Genomic DNA, 17,894 nt, shown 5'->3' with positions numbered 1-17,894 from the left:
CAGGCCATGTCCAGATCTCTCCCCATAAGCCTGAGATCTGATCACCTCCTGCATGGTGCCCTTTCCCTGGCACTGCAGAGGCCACGTCCGGCTTGGTGTCCCCATTTGGTGTCCCTGGGGACAGGGGAGGTGGTGCTGGTCTCTTAGGGGGAGAGGCACTGCCAGAGCACCAGGCAGAACAAAAGGTCTGCAGCACCTGGCACATGTGGGGAGGCCGAGGGCACTGCACTTGGGCAACCTGGTGGAGATGAGCAAGGCATGGAGGGGGGCCTGCAGCTGCTGTCTGCACCAGCCCGTGGAGGTTCTGGGGAGAATGAAGCCAGACTCTGCTGAGAGGAGCACTGTCAAAGGGCAAGAGGCAGCAATCACAGGTTGCAAGAAAGGAAATCCCAGGGCTCCCTGAGGAAACACAAGGGACAGGCCTGGGAGAGCTGCACAGCCACCAAAAGATCATGCCTTGGGAGACAGCAACTGCAGGAGATTGCAGAGAAGCACCAGGTGATCCACGGATGGGGAGAGAAGGTGGGGAAACACCCTTCATGGCAGCAGAACATTGAGGATATGACCTCTGTTATCCTTCGGGTGCCTGAGTCTGTGGCACCCAGTCCACTGAAGTCCACACTGGGTGACTCAGGTTTGCCTGGAGCTCAGGGATTTTCCCAGCTCTTGCACATCACCGTGACAGCCACGTGCTCTGGGAGACTGATCCAGTGTCCCTTTGAAATGCAAAGTGCATGGAATGGGAAACCCCATCCCTGACCCAGAAACAAAGAGCCATGGGCTTTGGGCTCCCGGCCGTCAGCCTCTTCTCCAAAGCCACCATCCAGGTCTGTGTCCTCTGGGATGAGCCCGCTGAGCAAAACAGGTCATTGTGCCTGTGGGTCTCTTTCGGGGAAGGACGCGGCATCTCTTTGATCACCAAACCAGGCCCTGGTACGGCCTGTGCACTGTAAGCAAGTTCCCCATGGCTGTCACTCAGGCCTGCAGGGGACATCCTTGCAGCCGAACATGCGCTTTCCTGGCCGCTGAGCTTTGCCACCTCCCTGCAGAGCTGGGTCTCTTCCCCACTGTGGGGTTGTGCAGTGTTGCCTTTCTGCCTCAACTGACCCACAGTCTTCTGTGGGACTGTGATGAGCCATGGGAGAAATGGCTCTCAGGGTTAACCCAAGTGCCTGCACTGAAAGCTCCTGAGAGCTGACTTGAGGTGTCTCTTCATGGCTGAATTTGACTGTAACTGGAGCCCAATTAACCACCAAGAAGAACAAGTGACAGAAGCAATACAAACTACACAAATTCATTTCAACTCACCTTCTTCACCGGCCTGGGACCTCCAAGTCAAGTGGTCTTACGAAGCTGGGACACACATGAATCATTTCCACATTGGGTGGTGTGAAATTGGTGAAAAATGCCAGAGATGAAAGAGGCAGGGACCTCATCAGCAGCAAGGCCTCACAAATGGCCACTCCCAGGAGTTTGGATGTTTCAGGAGCAAGGAATGTTTGTGGCCCCACAGGGCTCTGGGACACGGCATAAAAGGCTGCGCTGCTCCAGGCTCAGCATCCTGCTCTCTGGCCTCCCTTTCCTCAAGGAACGAGGTAAGCCTGAGTCCGCTCCATCCCTCCCTGTGGGCTGAACTGCTGCCGTGGAGGCTGCCCAGGTTGATCCTTGGGCTGCCTCCGCTTGGCCCTGACACAGAAGTGTTGAAGGGCCGTCAGCCTTCCCATGCTGCTGGCTGGGGACAGCTGGGAAGAGGGGGCTTTGTTCCAGCAGAAGGGGATCCCTGGGGCTCAGCCAGTCTCAGGGGGATCAGTGCCCAGCAGAGTTGGCACCTGCCGTGGGGGAACAAACTGTCCCAGGGCACGTCCCTGTAGACATCTCTAACACAGCCGTGCCTGTTGTGGAGATGGGCTGTGACCAGTCTTTCCACAGGGGCCTTAAAGCCACCGTGCTGGCTCCTATTGCTGAAGTGGGGCGGCCTTCCCGTGCCGTGGCACTCGCAGGGAACGGGGAGGGTGGTGGGAGCTGTAGGCACAGAGTGCGTTTTGAAGCCCAGACGTGTCCCTGGAGAGAGCTGAGGGCCAGAGAGACGGACAGACTGATGCTGAGGCAGGCTGTTGCTCCGTGCTCTGTGTTGCAGCTTTGCCTCCTGCTCCGAGAGATGTCTTGCTGCAGACCCTGTCCCCCCCGGCCCTGCGGCCCCTGTGGCCCAACGCCCCTTGCCAGCAGCTGCAGTGAGCCCTGCCTGGCCCGCTGCGCTGACTCCACGGTGTACATCGAGCCTTCGCCGGTGGTGGTGACCCTGCCGGGCCCCATCCTCACCTCCTTCCCTCAGAGCACAGCCGTGGGATCCTCTCTGTCAGCTGCTGTGGGCAGCTCCCTCAGCACCTCGGGGGTTCCCATCTCTTCTGGGGGCTCCCTTGGCCTGGGCGGCTCAGGCCTGTGTCTGCCTGTCCCCCGCTGCGGTCAGATCTGCTGAAGCCGCCGCATCATCCCCTTTGTCCCTGGCTAAGGGGCCCATCCCTTTCCCTCCCTCACCCCTGCACACGTGTTCCTTGCTCTCTGCTCTGTGACGCTGCTTTTGCTCCTTCTCATTAAAGCCTTTGCGCAGCATTGCTGGAGACTTGTGGTCGTTTGTTCTCCTCCTCCCTCCGCTTCCACCTGCTCTGCAAGGGTGAGAACTGCCTGCTCTCCTGAGCTTACCAGCAGCTCCACAAAGAGCTCCCAGGAATTACACCAGGCAGCTGCTGGCACAGGCTGCTGTGGTCCACGAGGCCTCCAGGAGCCTCCCTCAGGACAGAGCTCTTTATAGGCCCACAAGATGATTTGCCTTTGCCGTCAGAGATGGAACCTTCCGTTTCATCTCTGACACAACTCCTGGTGGTAACTACTGAAAACAATTGCCAAGGCTTTTGGACATTGTTTCCAAAACTGCAGCTACAATGAGGGTCTTCCACTTGGGCCAGAATTCATCAGGACAGTGTTCCCTGGCTGTCCTGGGATGACTGATTGTCTTTTGTTCCCCCCGTGGCTCAGGCTGCTCAGGGGAAGCTGATGCTGCTGTTACGGTCAGGGCTGCTCCCAGCTGTCTCATGCAACAGCACCTGCTGTGCTGAGGCACCTTTCAGTGCCCAGCTGGTTTGGTTAAGGGGATGCTTCCTCTTGCAGCTGGTTCAGTCAAGGCTTGTCAGAGGGAGGAGCACAGGAGAGGGTGAATGAGCACAGCCACAGGGCAGGGTGGCCCAGATGCCTGGCTGAGGCCAAGGCTCACAGAGCTGCAGCAGGAGCCCCTGGGGCTGTGCCCCCCAGGCCTCTGGAACGTGGCCCCAGGGGCCCATCTGCCTCCTCGAGGGTCCCAACTACAAACGTGGAGTGGAGCTGTGCTGGTGAATTGCTCCCCCTCCCGTTTTCCAGGCCACACTGAGATCTGAGAAGTGCTCACTGGGCCTCAGCCTTGGAAAGAGCACCTGGCCTCAGCTCTTCCTGAGCTTATCAGAAACACTGTCTCTTCCCAAGAACTGCTGTCTAACAGGCTCCTGTTTTCCTTATGACCAGTCTTGGAAAATAGTTTTGTTGCCTGAACGCCGTAACATTCCCCTTCTCACACTCCGAAGAATGTGCCAACACAAACTGTGGCCAGGATGGAACATGGATCCGACTGAAGGCCACTCTCTTGCAACCCTATAAACAGTGGTCCAAAATGAGACCGTTTGAGCTCTCCTGCACTGCAGCAGGCTGTGACCAGCAATGTCCCTCTGAGTGGGACTGACTCTCAGAGCCAGTGAACTCTCTGGGTTCCTATACTGGGAGGATTACTGAACAATGACAAGTCCCCGGCTGACGCCCTCACTCCTTGGGGCTCGACCCTTCGCCTGTCGGGAGATGCAAAGGCATCCAACGTGGATGTTTCACTGAGCACTGAGGGGAATTTGTCACAGGTACCTTGCTTGACTGACTGCTCATGTCCGTGTGCAGGCACGTGTGCATATGCTCTAGCACATCTGGGAGAAATGCTGCTTTCTTAGATGTTCAAGTACCTTGGATATCTAAGTACGTTAGGCCTGTAAGTATGAATAAATCACAGCTATAGACTTACCTAAATGCTGCTAAGTGTTGTTCTTTGCTGAGTTGTGAAGTATAACCTTGAAGTGATAGGTGAGTTACATGCTTTCAAGAGCTTTTCTGCCATCAAATTTTGAAGTGAAGATATTAATTAGGTGTAACAGATAAATTAAGTCAAAATACTGTTAAGCTTGAGTGCTGTCAAGCTTTTAGGCCATGTTCATTTATATGCTTGCCCTCACTGTCTTTTGTCACACATACACACACAAACACATGCACACTCTCCTAGACAGTTGGCAGTACATTCCTGCCTTGATTGCTTGGATATGTTTGGTTTTGTTGAAGCTTGTTTTCCTTGTTGTGCCTTGAGCGCCCTGTAAGTAGTAGAGCACATCTGGCCGAGGAACTTTGTTGTGCTTTCCTTTAATATTAAATCTGGCTTTTGCTGATCCCCTTGCCAGCGATTTTTGAGGCAATCTCCTCCAGGAGTCGTTTGTATCAGGAGCCTCGGGCTGGAGTGCCTGGGCACCGGTGTGGTGGGCCGGGGTTGGTGATGAGCAGGGCAGGGAGGGCTGGAGCAGGTAGTTGTGGCCGAGTGGTGAAGGCGATGGACTAGAAATCCATTGGGGTTTCCCCGCGCAGGTTCGAATCCTGCCAACTACGGGGCACACGCCCCTTTTGGGCTCTGGCTGCAAGGGAGGAGCTGCTGCAGCCTTGCCTGGCTCCTCAAGGGCCTTCTTCAGGGCAAGCAGAAGCCTGAGGGGCACAGGTAAGGCCCGGGGGGACAAGAGCCCATTGCTGCTGCCAGCTCCGTGCCCTGCAGCCAAGCCACGTGGTGTGGGGGAGGCCCTGCAAGGGAGAAGCAGCTCAGAGACCTTGTCAGCATCAATGAAGAAGGAAAGGGCAAATGCAGACCGCAGCCACAACATCTCATCGCCTCGCGCTAGCACCGAGTGTGACAGGCAAGGACCTGCAGCTTGGCATCCTGCTTAGCGCAAAGTGCCTAGAACTCTGAGCTTTTACTTCCCAGCAAGCATGAGCAGCATTGAGCTGAGGCAGCAGAATCTGCACAGCTAAAAGAGGAGAGTTCCTGCCGTTGGCAATTCCAGGCAAAGGCAAGCTGTGTCCCTCCTTGGGCAGCAAAGACCTGCACTGTCGGGCAGGTGCAGCCCTGCAGCGTGCTGGGAGCGGAGCTGGATTTGTGGGCAGGGCTGCAGGCGTCAGGATGCGGCTGATTTCAGGTGCCCCCACGTGCAGGAAGGCCCAAGGCTGCAGGCTGCCTCCGGGGGTGCCTTGAGCACGTGCAGCGGCAGCGTGGGTGGTCAAAGGGCAAGCGTCTGTGCAGGGCTGTGTGCGGGAGGGGAGGGAGAAGGGCACGGGCAGGCCCTGGGGGTGTGGAGCGCCCGGCCAAGGGAGATGAATTAATTAGTCAGGGAGTGTATTTTGTGGGGTGGGGGAGGCCGAGCGGAGAGGCAGGCAGGGAGTGAGGGCCAGCAGTGGCGGCAGCATGAGGCTGCAGTGAGGGCAATGGCAGGCAGGCCTCAGGAGGAGCAGAGTGGCGCAGCGGGAGCGTGCTGGGCCCATAACCCAGAGGTCGATGGATCGAAACCATCCTCTGCTAAGGCACTTTTTTCACCATCGCTGCACCTTTGCTGGAGCACCTGAAACAGGACTTGCATTCCAGAACTGGAGCGGCTCCATTAGGAGCACCCAGCGCTGTGAGTTTCCAAGCCCAGGTGCCAGAGCCAGAGGAGCGCAGGCACAGGCCAGGAGCTGGAGCTGGGCTGTGTGCAGGGGCTGGAAGGAGGGGGCAGCCAGTGCGAGAGGTGCAGGAGCAGGAGCCAGGCCAGGGCGGGAGGTGGCAGTGCGGGAGGCGGTGCCCGTGGGCACTGGAGGAGCAGGAGGCAGTGCAGGCTGTGGGTGGCAGGAGCGGGGAGCAGCAGTGCTGCGGGAGCCCTGCGGGGTAGTGCTTGGCAGAGCTGCCTTCCAAGCAGGTGAGCAGGGCTTGGTCATTCCTGGCCGGGGCAGACCAGGCCTTTCTTCAGCCTGGCTCCACAGGGCCGGCCTGGCCTCTCCTGGTCCCGAGCAGCATGGCTCCGTCCCTCTGCACTTTCTTCTCCCAGAGCTGAGCGTTTGAGCTGCTGCTCCTGCTCCCTCAGCCGGGGCCTCCTGCCCAGGACTCTGGGCACCTCCCAGCCCAGCAGGCACAGACTGGCTTTGGGCCAGGTCAGCCTGGGGGGGCTGCTCTGGATCCTGCAGAGACACCCAGAGAGTGGGTAGCCACTGGAGCCAGGTGTGCAGAGAACTTGGTGACTCTTCACACCTGGGCATCATGCTGGGCTTGCAAGGAGGCTCAAGCACTGAGTCACCTGCTCCTTGCTCTGTATCCAGCCCTGCTTTGAGCAGGCTTTTGGACTTGTGTCCTCCTGGGCTGTCTTGCAGTCAAGTTCCATCTGAGAAGGAAGAGCTCTCAGAGAGGGCTCTGCCCTCCGTGCTCTGCAACATAGGCAGTGAGTGAACCTCTTCCTCACAGGAACTGGGTCTCAGTTGTTGCTCAGCCCTTGGTGTGTCACCTGTCCTTTCTCCTTGCCTCTGCAGCCCCTGTCCTGGGCTCCCCAGAGGGTCTTTCTTCACCTTTTGTAGAAATGGGGCAATGTTTCCCTCTCCTTAGTCCTGGAGTGGAGCTGGAGTGGCTTGGAGTGGAGACGAGAAGGCACGGGGGCTTCTGCCGTGTGAAGGTGACTTCCCAAGGCGTGCCGTGGGTCAGAGCGAGCTTGTTGCCATTTGGGAAAGACAAGCCTGTGTGAGGTTTTGAGCCTGGCACTTGTAAGAGAGGCCGTGCCAGGCTTGCAGAAGGAGCTGTGCTGCTGCCCTGAAGGGTGGTGTGATTAGAGAGTGCCTGGAGGCCGTGCAGGAAGGCTGCACTTGGTGATAGATGTCCAAGGCGATGGAGAGACAGGCAGCCTGAGCTGGGGGCAAAAGGCTGAGCGAGGCTTGGCTGAGCAAGGGGCCAAAAGTGCCCTGTGGAGAAGGTCCCATGGTGTAATGGTGAGCACTCTGGACTCTGAATCCAGTGATCTGAGTTCAAATCTCAGTGGGACCTCAGCCTTTTTGTTCCCTCAGGCTTTTCCTCGGAATGCTGACACCCTCACAGCTCTACTCTGCCGCTGGATCACATGTGGAGTGTTTTCTGATGAATCGCACAGATCTGAGCTGGAGCCCACCCACTCAAAATGGGTCCAGGCCCAGGAGGCTGCTCTGGCACTGTTGGCTCCTGTGTCAGATGCTAAAACGGAGACTGGGAACACACTCTGGGCAGCTGTTTCCAGGTTGGACCCTTCCCACAGTGACGGCAGGTTACTCTGTGTGGCATTGCTTGTATGCCCAGCCCTGTCCACTGCTCCTTCTTGCTCCTTTCCTCTGCAGCTTCTTTTCCTCTTTTCCCTGACAATTTCTTTCCATTCCTCTGCAATCAGTGCAAGGAGCTCTAGCCATATTGGGCAGTGGCCCCCATCCTTAAAGTTAATCTTTTGTCATGGGAGAGGGAAGGATCTTCCTTGCAGAGCAGGTGGAAGCGGAGGGAGGAGGAGAACAAACGACCACAAGTCTCCAGCAATGCTGCGCAAAGGCTTTAATGAGAAGGAGCAAAAGCAGCGTCACAGAGCAGAGAGCAAGGAACACGTGTGCAGGGGTGAGGGAGGGAAAGGGATGGGCCCCTTAGCCAGGGACAAAGGGGATGATGCGGCGGCTTCAGCAGATCTGACCGCAGCGGGGGACAGGCAGACACAGGCCTGAGCCGCCCAGGCCAAGGGAGCCCCCAGAAGAGATGGGAACCCCCGAGGTGCTGAGGGAGCTGCCCACAGCAGCTGACAGAGAGGATCCCACGGCTGTGCTCTGAGGGAAGGAGGTGAGGATGGGGCCCGGCAGGGTCACCACCACCGGCGAAGGCTCGATGTACACCGTGGAGTCAGCGCAGCGGGCCAGGCAGGGCTCACTGCAGCTGCTGGCAAGGGGCGTTGGGCCACAGGGGCCGCAGGGCCGGGGGGGACAGGGTCTGCAGCAAGACATCTCTCGGAGCAGGAGGCAAAGCTGCAACACAGAGCACGGAGCAACAGCCTGCCTCAGCATCAGTCTGTCCGTCTCTCTGGCCCTCAGCTCTCTCCAGGGACACGTCTGGGCTTCAAAACGCACTCTGTGCCTACAGCTCCCACCACCCTCCCCGTTCCCTGCGAGTGCCACGGCACGGGAAGGCCGCCCCACTTCAGCAATAGGAGCCAGCACGGTGGCTTTAAGGCCCCTGTGGAAAGACTGGTCACAGCCCATCTCCACAACAGGCACGGCTGTGTTAGAGATGTCTACAGGGACGTGCCCTGGGACAGTTTGTTCCCCCACGGCAGGTGCCAACTCTGCTGGGCACTGATCCCCCTGAGACTGGCTGAGCCCCAGGGATCCCCTTCTGCTGGAACAAAGCCCCCTCTTCCCAGCTGTCCCCAGCCAGCAGCATGGGAAGGCTGACGGCCCTTCAACACTTCTGTGTCAGGGCCAAGCGGAGGCAGCCCAAGGATCAACCTGGGCAGCCTCCACGGCAGCAGTTCAGCCCACAGGGAGGGATGGAGCGGACTCAGGCTTACCTCGTTCCTTGAGGAAAGGGAGGCCAGAGAGCAGGATGCTGAGCCTGGAGCAGCGCAGCCTTTTATGCCGTGTCCCAGAGCCCTGTGGGGCCACAAACATTCCTTGCTCCTGAAACATCCAAACTCCTGGGAGTGGCCATTTGTGAGGCCTTGCTGCTGATGAGGTCCCTGCCTCTTTCATCTCCAATGTTGTGTTCCCACATCGTACAACCCAGACACATGCATGGACTCTTAGAATCACTCGGGGATGGAAGGGACCTTAAAATCATCTAGCTCGAGCCCCCAGAAATGGCTTCTACATCTTCTCTGGCCAACCTGTTCCAGTGTTTCACCCCTGTCAAAGGAAAAGTTCCCTTCCCAAAATCGAATCAAAATATTCCTGCTTTCATTTTTGAACCAGTAGCCCTTGCCCAATTTCTACACACCCCAACCAATTATCCATCCCTGTTTCAGCTGAATGCCACCTGGCCGTATTCCCTTCCCATCCCTACTCTTCCGTTCCCTTCCCCAACATTTCTCCTCCTGTTCTCACAGGACAAGGGCTCCAGTTGCCTGATGTTTGCTGTGGCTCCTCTGGACCCACTGCAGCAGGTCCCTGTGTTTCTCTAGGCTGTGGCCCCAGAGCTGGACGCAGGACCCCAGCTATGGTGTCATGAGAGCTGAGTAGAGTGGGACAATCCCCTCCCTCGGCCTGCTGGCCACACAGCTCTGGAGGCAGCCCAGAATACAATTGCATTGTTGCACAGGGCTGCTCACAGGCAGTGCAGGTTCATGTTCAGTATTTCAACCACCAGAACCTGCAAATCCCCCTCCACAGGGCTGCTCTCAATCCACTCATGGCCTAGCCTGTGTCCATGTTTGGGCTTGACTGGACCTCGGCACCTGACCATGTAGACCTTCATGAGGTTTGCACAGGCCCACCTCTCCTGCCTGCCCAGGTCCCTTGGGATGGCATCCCTTCCTCTAGAGAATCAAGCCCATCACTGAGCTCGGTGCCATCCACAAACCTGCTGAGGATGTGCTCAATCCCTCCTCCCATGTCTCCCAACGAGGTGTTAAATATTCCTGGTCCCATCACCCAACCCTGAGAAACCACACTCATCACTGCTTGGACACCACTCGAGTTGCACATCGAGCTCTCAATCACAAGTCCTTGCGTTGCTGCCATCCATGCAATTCCATACACAGTGAGTGGCCAGCCCCCCTCAAATCCACATCACTCCTATTTGGAGAGAAGGATGCCAAGAGCAGGTCCAGCAGTGCCTCTCCTCTGGTCAGCCTCTCCACCCCCTGTAGTGGGAAGTGCTCCTCAACACGCTCTAGTAGTCCCCAGGACTGCTGGCAGTTCCCTGTGCCGCTTTGCCCGCAGATGACTGAGTGGTTTAAGTTCCTGTCAGGACCAGGCCCAAGGGAGTGGGCCATGTCCCAGTGTCAAAACGATTCATCTGTGTCCCAGAAGAACGAGGCCAATTGGCTCAGAGGTCTGAGGCTGGAGTGGAGGAAGACTGAAGGTGGGTCTGTGTCACACGGATGGCCTTTGTCACATTGCCGTCTTCATGGGGACTGCAGCCACCCATCACGGTGGAATTTAGCTCTGAGAGGCACCTTGAGTGAGCCCTCAAGGGCTTTTGGAGCTGGCACACCAGCCAGCCCTGAGAGACATTTCTCCCAGGGGTGACTTTGACAAAGAGCAGACGGTGGGTAAATTCAGGAGGAAGGTCAACGCTGCACAGTCCTGTAGAGAAGAAGAGATGCACCTCTGCAGGGCTGTGGCAAAACTCAGGGGCAGCAAAGCAGGATCACTGTGGGCTGAAGGGAAGCCCCTCATTGAGAGAGGTGAGGACCACGAGGGGTCTGGCTTTCTGTTATCTCTTATCATTCTCTGCCGCTGCCTCGTTTCCTGCCCATGAGCTTGGGGACAGCGGCAGATTCCCAGCCAAGAGGAGAAACCCAAGGACTCAATAAACTGTCTCTCAAAGGATTTCCGAAGGGAATCTCCACAGCCATGTGCCCCTTGAGAACTAAACAAGGCCCTCATGCATTTTACAACCAGAGCTCAGGCCTCAGCTTGGGAAGTTGGGATCCTCTAGAAAACAAGGAAATCAACACGTAGCAAGGTGATCAAAGGCATGCCTACGGTCTCTCCCTGAAAGACAAATTGACCCATTTGCTCACACACAAATTGACCCACTTTGATCAGCGTGTCCAGCCCCAAGGCTGGGATCTGGATGGCAGCTTTGGGGAAGAGGCTGAGGACAGGGAGCCCAAAGCTCATGGCTCCTTTTCCTGGGGCAGGCATCACTTTGCCCATTCAATTCGTTTCACAGTTCAAAGGGATATTGATCAGTCTCCCAGAGCATGTGGGAATCATAGGGATGTGGTAGAGTTGGGAAAATCCATGAGCTTCAGGCAAACCTGAATCATCCTGATGTGCAAATGAGTGCACAAGGTGCCCTGGACTCGGGCATTCCAGGGATACCAGATCACAGAGGCTCCTCCTGCCTCCGAAACTTCAGCCTTTGTCTGGGGCATTGCCAGACCTTTTAGGACCAGTCCCAAACCCCCTTGTACGTCCATGTAATCCTGTGCTGCTGCTGCAGCTTTCCGAAAGGCATTGCCCTTTGGTGCCTGCTCACGGGCACATGGGAGGCAGGGCAACCCAGGATAACGGAGGTTAGCAGAGACCACTGGAAGTCCTGTGCTCCAGCTCTGAGAAGAACAAACTTCCCAGCTGCCTCCAGAAGCCGTGGGCCTCGTGCCATTGTCCTCTGAACACTGCCACTGTCAGACAGGTCCCTGTCTCCTAGGCAGCACTTCCAGGGATGCCCTGCACCCCTGCGAGGCTACCAGGAGATGGAAAGGGCTCCTACAGCTGAACCCCCAGGTCCTTGAGGGGGAGGACCACCAGCAGATGACACTGAGGCTGCCTGCAGCCCCAGGCTGGTGAGACCGTGCCATGGCAGCCTGGAGAGCACAGGGCTGGCTGTGTGCAGGGAATGCCACCTGCTCTGCATTGCCCTCTCAGGCCAGGGACAAGGAACCCCTTGGGGGCAGAAGGGCAGGAAAGCAGAGAGAAAGTCTGTCCCATGAGAGCTCTCACTCCACGTCCTCTGCGGAGCTTTCAGCCCTAACCCTGAGAGTTCCTTCCAGGCCATGTCCAGATCTCTCCCCATAAGCCTGAGATCTGATCACCTCCTGCATGGTGCCCTTTCCCTGGCACTGCAGAGGCCACGTCCGGCTTGGTGTCCCCATTTGGTGTCCCTGGGGACAGGGGAGGTGGTGCTGGTCTCTTAGGGGGAGAGGCACTGTCAGAGCACCAGGCAGAACAAAAGGGCTGCAGCACCTGGCACATGTGGGGAGGCCGAGGGCACTGCACTTGGGCAACCTGGTGGAGATGAGCAAGGCATGGAGGGGGGCCTGCAGCTGCTGTCTGCACCAGCCCGTGGAGGTTCTGGGGAGAATGAAGCCAGACTCTGCTGAGAGGAGCACTGTCAAAGGGCAAGAGGCAGCAATCACAGGTTGCAAGAAAGGAAATCCCAGGGCTCCCTGAGGAAACACAAGGGACAGGCCTGGGAGAGCTGCACAGCCACCAAAAGATCATGCCTTGGGAGACAGCAACTGCAGGAGATTGCAGAGAAGCACCGGGTGATCCACGGATGGGGAGAGAAGGTGGGGAAACACCCTTCATGGCAGCAGAACATTGAGGATATGACCTCTGTTATCCCGCGGGTGCCTGAGTCTGTGGCACCCAGTCCACTGAAGTCCACACTGGGTGACTCAGGTTTGCCTGGAGCTCAGGGATTTTCCCAGCTCTTGCACATCACCGTGACAGCCACGTGCTCTGGGAGACTGATCCAGCGTCCCTTTGAAATGTAAAGTGCATGGAATGGGAAACCCCATCCCTGACCCAGAAACAAAGAGCCATGGGCTTTGGGCTCCCAGCCGTCAGCCTCTTCCCCAAAGCCACCATCCAGGTCTGTGTCCTCTGGGATGAGCCCGCTGAGCAAAACAGGTCATTGTGCCTGTGGGTCTGTTTCGGGGAAGGACGCGGTATCTCTTTGATCACCAAACCAGGCTCTGGTACGGCCTGTGCACTGTAAGCAAGTTCCCCATGGCTGTCACTCAGGCCTGCAGGGGACATCCTTGCAGCCGAACATGCGCTTTCCTTGCCGCTGAGCTTTGCCACCTCCCTGCAGAGCTGGGTCTCTTCCCCACTGTGGGGTTGTGCAGTGTTGCCTTTCTGCCTCAACTGACCCACAGTCTTCTGTGGGACTGTGATGAGCCATGGGAGAAATGGCTCTCAGGGTTAACCCAAGTGCCTGCACTGAAAGCTCATGAGAGCTGACTTGAGGTGTCTCTTCATGGCTGAATTTGACTGTAACTGGAGAACAATTAACCACCAAGAAGAACAAGTGACAGAAGCAATACAAACTACACAAATTCATTTCAACTCACCTTCTTCACCGGCCTGGGACCTCCAAGTCAAGTGGTCTTACGAAGCTGGGACACACATGAATCATTTCCGCATTGGGTGGTGTGAAATTGGTGAAAAATGCCAGAGATGAAAGAGGCAGGGACCTCATCAGCAGCAAGGCCTCACAAATGGCCACTCCTAGGAGTTTGGATGTTTCAGGAGCAAGGAATGTTTGTGGCCCCACAGGGCTCTGGGACACGGCATAAAAGGCTGCGCTGCTCCAGGCTCAGCATCCTGCTCTCTGGCCTCCCTTTCCTCAAGGAACGAGGTAAGCCTGAGTCCGCTCCATCCCTCCCTGTGGGCTGAACTGCTGCCGTGGAGGCTGCCCAGGTTGATCCTTGGGCTGCCTCCGCTTGGCCCTGACACAGAAGTGTTGAAGGGCCGTCAGCCTTCCCATGCTGCTGGCTGGGGACAGCTGGGAAGAGGGGGCTTTGTTCCAGCAGAAGGGGATCCCTGGGGCTCAGCCAGTCTCAGGGGGATCAGTGCCCAGCAGAGTTGGCACCTGCCGTGGGGGAACAAACTGTCCCAGGGCACGTCCCTGTAGACATCTCTAACACAGCCGTGCCTGTTGTGGAGATGGGCTGTGACCAGTCTTTCCACAGGGGCCTTAAAGCCACCGTGCTGGCTCCTATTGCTGAAGTGGGGCGGCCTTCCCGTGCCGTGGCACTCGCAGGGAACGGGGAGGGTGGTGGGAGCTGTAGGCACAGAGTGCGTTTTGAAGCCCAGACGTGTCCCTGGAGAGAGCTGAGGGCCAGAGAGACGGACAGACTGATGCTGAGGCAGGCTGTTGCTCCGTGCTCTGTGTTGCAGCTTTGCCTCCTGCTCCGAGAGATGTCTTGCTGCAGACCCTGTCCCCCCCGGCCCTGCGGCCCCTGTGGCCCAACGCCCCTTGCCAGCAGCTGCAGTGAGCCCTGCCTGGCCCGCTGCGCTGACTCCACGGTGTACATCGAGCCTTCGCCGGTGGTGGTGACCCTGCCGGGCCCCATCCTCACCTCCTTCCCTCAGAGCACAGCCGTGGGATCCTCTCTGTCAGCTGCTGTGGGCAGCTCCCTCAGCACCTCGGGGGTTCCCATCTCTTCTGGGGGCTCCCTTGGCCTGGGCGGCTCAGGCCTGTGTCTGCCTGTCCCCCGCTGCGGTCAGATCTGCTGAAGCCGCCGCATCATCCCCTTTGTCCCTGGCTAAGGGGCCCATCCCTTTCCCTCCCTCACCCCTGCACACGTGTTCCTTGCTCTCTGCTCTGTGACGCTGCTTTTGCTCCTTCTCATTAAAGCCTTTGCGCAGCATTGCTGGAGACTTGTGGTCGTTTGTTCTCCTCCTCCCTCCGCTTCCACCTGCTCTGCAAGGAAGATCCTTCCCTCTCCCATGACAAAAGATTAACTTTAAGGATGGGGGCCACTGCCCAATATTGCTAGAGCTCCTTGCACTGATTGCAGAGGAATGGAAAGAAATTGTCAGGGAAAAGAGGAAAAGAAGCTGCAGAGGAAAGGAGCAAGAAGGAGCAGTGGACAGGGCTGGGCATACAAGCAATGCCACACAGAGTAACCTGCCGTCACTGTGGGAAGGGTCCAACCTGGAAACAGCTGCCCAGAGTGTGTTCCCAGTCTCCGTTTTAGCATCTGACACAGGAGCCAACAGTGCCAGAGCAGCCTCCTGGGCCTGGACCCATTTTGAGTGGGTGGGCTCCAGCTCAGCTCTGTGCGATTCATCAGAAAACACTCCACATGTGATCCAGCGGCAGAGTAGAGCTGTGAGGGTGTCAGCATTCCGAGGAAAAGCCTGAGGGAACAAAAAGGCTGAGGTCCCACTGAGATTTGAACTCAGATCACTGGATTCAGAGTCCAGAGTGCTCACCATTACACCATGGGACCTTCTCCACAGGGCACTTTTGGCCCCTTGCTCAGCCAAGCCTCGCTCAGCCTTTTGCCCCCAGCTCAGGCTGCCTGTCTCTCCATCGCCTTGGACATCTATCACCAAGTGCAGCCTTCCTGCACGGCCTCCAGGCACTCTCTAATCACACCACCCTTCAGGGCAGCAGCACAGCTCCTTCTGCAAGCCTGGCACGGCCTCTCTTACAAGTGCCAGGCTCAAAACCTCACACAGGCTTGTCTTTCCCAAATGGCAACAAGCTCGCTCTGACCCACGGCACGCCTTGGGAAGTCACCTTCACACGGCAGAAGCCCCCGTGCCTTCTCGTCTCCACTCCAAGCCACTCCAGCTCCACTCCAGGACTAAGGAGAGGGAAACATTGCCCCATTTCTACAAAAGGTGAAGAAAGACCCTCTGGGGAGCCCAGGACAGGGGCTGCAGAGGCAAGGAGAAAGGACAGGTGACACACCAAGGGCTGAGCAACAACTGAGACCCAGTTCCTGTGAGGAAGAGGTTCACTCACTGCCTATGTTGCAGAGCACGGAGGGCAGAGCCCTCTCTGAGAGCTCTTCCTTCTCAGATGGAACTTGACTGCAAGACAGCCCAGGAGGACACAAGTCCAAAAGCCTGCTCAAAGCAGGGCTGGATACAGAGCAAGGAGCAGGTGACTCAGTGCTTGAGCCTCCTTGCAAGCCCAGCATGATGCCCAGGTGTGAAGAGTCACCAAGTTCTCTGCACACCTGGCTCCAGTGGCTACCCACTCTCTGGGTGTCTCTGCAGGATCCAGAGCAGCCCCCCCAGGCTGACCTGGCCCAAAGCCAGTCTGTGCCTGCTGGGCTGGGAGGTGCCCAGAGTCCTGGGCAGGAGGCCCCGGCTGAGGGAGCAGGAGCAGCAGCTCAAACGCTCAGCTCTGGGAGAAGAAAGTGCAGAGGGACGGAGCCATGCTGCTCGGGACCAGGAGAGGCCAGGCCGGCCCTGTGGAGCCAGGCTGAAGAAAGGCCTGGTCTGCCCCGGCCAGGAATGACCAAGCCCTGCTCACCTGCTTGGAAGGCAGCTCTGCCAAGCACTACCCCGCAGGGCTCCCGCAGCACTGCTGCTCCCCGCTCCTGCCACCCACAGCCTGCACTGCCTCCTGCTCCTCCAGTGCCCACGGGCACCGCCTCCCGCACTGCCACCTCCCGCCCTGGCCTGGCTCCTGCTCCTGCACCTCTCGCACTGGCTGCCCCCTCCTTCCAGCCCCTGCACACAGCCCAGCTCCAGCTCCTGGCCTGTGCCTGCGCTCCTCTGGCTCTGGCACCTGGGCTTGGAAACTCACAGCGCTGGGTGCTCCTAATGGAGCCGCTCCAGTTCTGGAATGCAAGTCCTGTTTCAGGTGCTCCAGCAAAGGTGCAGCGATGGTGAAAAAAGTGCCTTAGCAGAGGATGGTTTCGATCCATCGACCTCTGGGTTATGGGCCCAGCACGCTCCCGCTGCGCCACTCTGCTCCTCCTGAGGCCTGCCTGCCATTGCCCTCACTGCAGCCTCATGCTGCCGCCACTGCTGGCCCTCACTCCCTGCCTGCCTCTCCGCTCGGCCTCCCCCACCCCACAAAATACACTCCCTGACTAATTAATTCATCTCCCTTGGCCGGGCGCTCCACACCCCCAGGGCCTGCCCGTGCCCTTCTCCCTCCCCTCCCGCACACAGCCCTGCACAGACGCTGGCCCTTTGAGCACCCACGCTGCCGCTGCACGTGCTCAAGGCACCCCCGGAGGCAGCCTGCAGCCTTGGGCCTTCCTGCACGTGGGGGCACCTGAAATCAGCCGCATCCTGACGCCTGCAGCCCTGCCCACAAATCCAGCTCCGCTCCCAGCACGCTGCAGGGCTGCACCTGCCCGACAGTGCAGGTCTTTGCTGCCCAAGGAGGGACACAGCTTGCCTTTGCCTGGAATTGCCAACGGCAGGAACTCTCCTCTTTTAGCTGTGCAGATTCTGCTGCCTCAGCTCAATGCTGCTCATGCTTGCTGGGAAGTAAAAGCTCAGAGTTCTAGGCACTTTGCGCTAAGCAGGATGCCAAGCTGCAGGTCCTTGCCTGTCACACTCGGTGCTAGCGCGAGGCGATGAGATGTTGTGGCTGCGGTCTGCATTTGCCCTTTCCTTCTTCATTGATGCTGACAAGGTCTCTGAGCTGCTTCTCCCTTGCAGGGCCTCCCCCACACCACGTGGCTTGGCTGCAGGGCACGGAGCTGGCAGCAGCAATGGGCTCTTGTCCCCCCGGGCCTTACCTGTGCCCCTCAGGCTTCTGCTTGCCCTGAAGAAGGCCCTTGAGGAGCCAGGCAAGGCTGCAGCAGCTCCTCCCTTGCAGCCAGAGCCCAAAAGGGGCGTGTGCCCCGTAGTTGGCAGGATTCGAACCTGCGCGGGGAAACCCCAATGGATTTCTAGTCCATCGCCTTCACCACTCGGCCACAACTACCTGCTCCAGCCCTCCCCGCCCTGCTCATCACCAACCCCGGCCCACCACACCGGTGCCCAGGCACTCCAGCCCGAGGCTCCTGATACAAACGACTCCTGGAGGAGATTGCTTCAAAAATCGCTGGCAAGGGGATCAGCAAAAGCCAGATTTAATATTAAAGGAAAGCACAACAAAGTTCCTCGGCCAGATGTGCTCTACTACTTACAGGGCGCTCAAGGCACAACAAGGAAAACAAGCATCAACAAAACCAAACATATCCAAGCAATCAAGGCAGGAATGTACTGCCAACTGTCTAGGAGAGTGTGCATGTGTTTGTGTGTGTATGTGTGACAAAAGACAGTGAGGGCAAGCATATAAATGAACATGACCTAAAAGCTTGACAGCACTCAAGCTTAACAGTATTTTGACTTAA

General features: G+C 57.8%; 6 non-coding genes across 6 annotated transcripts; 3 read left to right on the top strand and 3 right to left on the bottom strand.

Annotated features, from left to right (window-relative positions):
* Positions 1–4,640: 4,640 nt before the first annotated feature.
* TRNAS-AGA (transfer RNA serine (anticodon AGA)) lies at positions 4,641–4,722 on the top strand. Its single transcript has one exon. It is a non-coding gene; the product is annotated as a tRNA-Ser (tRNA).
* Positions 4,723–5,608: 886 nt separating this feature from the next.
* TRNAM-CAU (transfer RNA methionine (anticodon CAU)) lies at positions 5,609–5,680 on the top strand. Its single transcript has one exon. It is a non-coding gene; the product is annotated as a tRNA-Met (tRNA).
* A 1,410-nt stretch (positions 5,681–7,090) lies between these two features.
* On the top strand, positions 7,091–7,162 carry TRNAQ-CUG (transfer RNA glutamine (anticodon CUG)). The gene has a single exon. It is a non-coding gene; the product is annotated as a tRNA-Gln (tRNA).
* Positions 7,163–14,960: 7,798 nt separating this feature from the next.
* Positions 14,961–15,032, bottom strand: TRNAQ-CUG (transfer RNA glutamine (anticodon CUG)). Its single transcript has one exon. It is a non-coding gene; the product is annotated as a tRNA-Gln (tRNA).
* Positions 15,033–16,442: 1,410 nt separating this feature from the next.
* On the bottom strand, positions 16,443–16,514 carry TRNAM-CAU (transfer RNA methionine (anticodon CAU)). Its single transcript has one exon. It is a non-coding gene; the product is annotated as a tRNA-Met (tRNA).
* An 886-nt stretch (positions 16,515–17,400) lies between these two features.
* Positions 17,401–17,482, bottom strand: TRNAS-AGA (transfer RNA serine (anticodon AGA)). Its single transcript has one exon. It is a non-coding gene; the product is annotated as a tRNA-Ser (tRNA).
* Between the last annotated feature and the right edge of the window lie 412 nt (positions 17,483–17,894).

The sequence above is a fragment of the Chamaea fasciata genome, unplaced genomic scaffold (assembly GCF_029207755.1).
Source record: "Chamaea fasciata isolate MVZ Bird 193981 ecotype frontalis unplaced genomic scaffold, bChaFas1.0.hap1 SCAF_11, whole genome shotgun sequence".
Classification (NCBI taxonomy): domain Eukaryota; kingdom Metazoa; phylum Chordata; class Aves; order Passeriformes; family Sylviidae; genus Chamaea; species Chamaea fasciata.
Note: the sequence above shows the minus strand (reverse complement) of the source record. Positions and strands in the feature narration are given on the sequence as shown.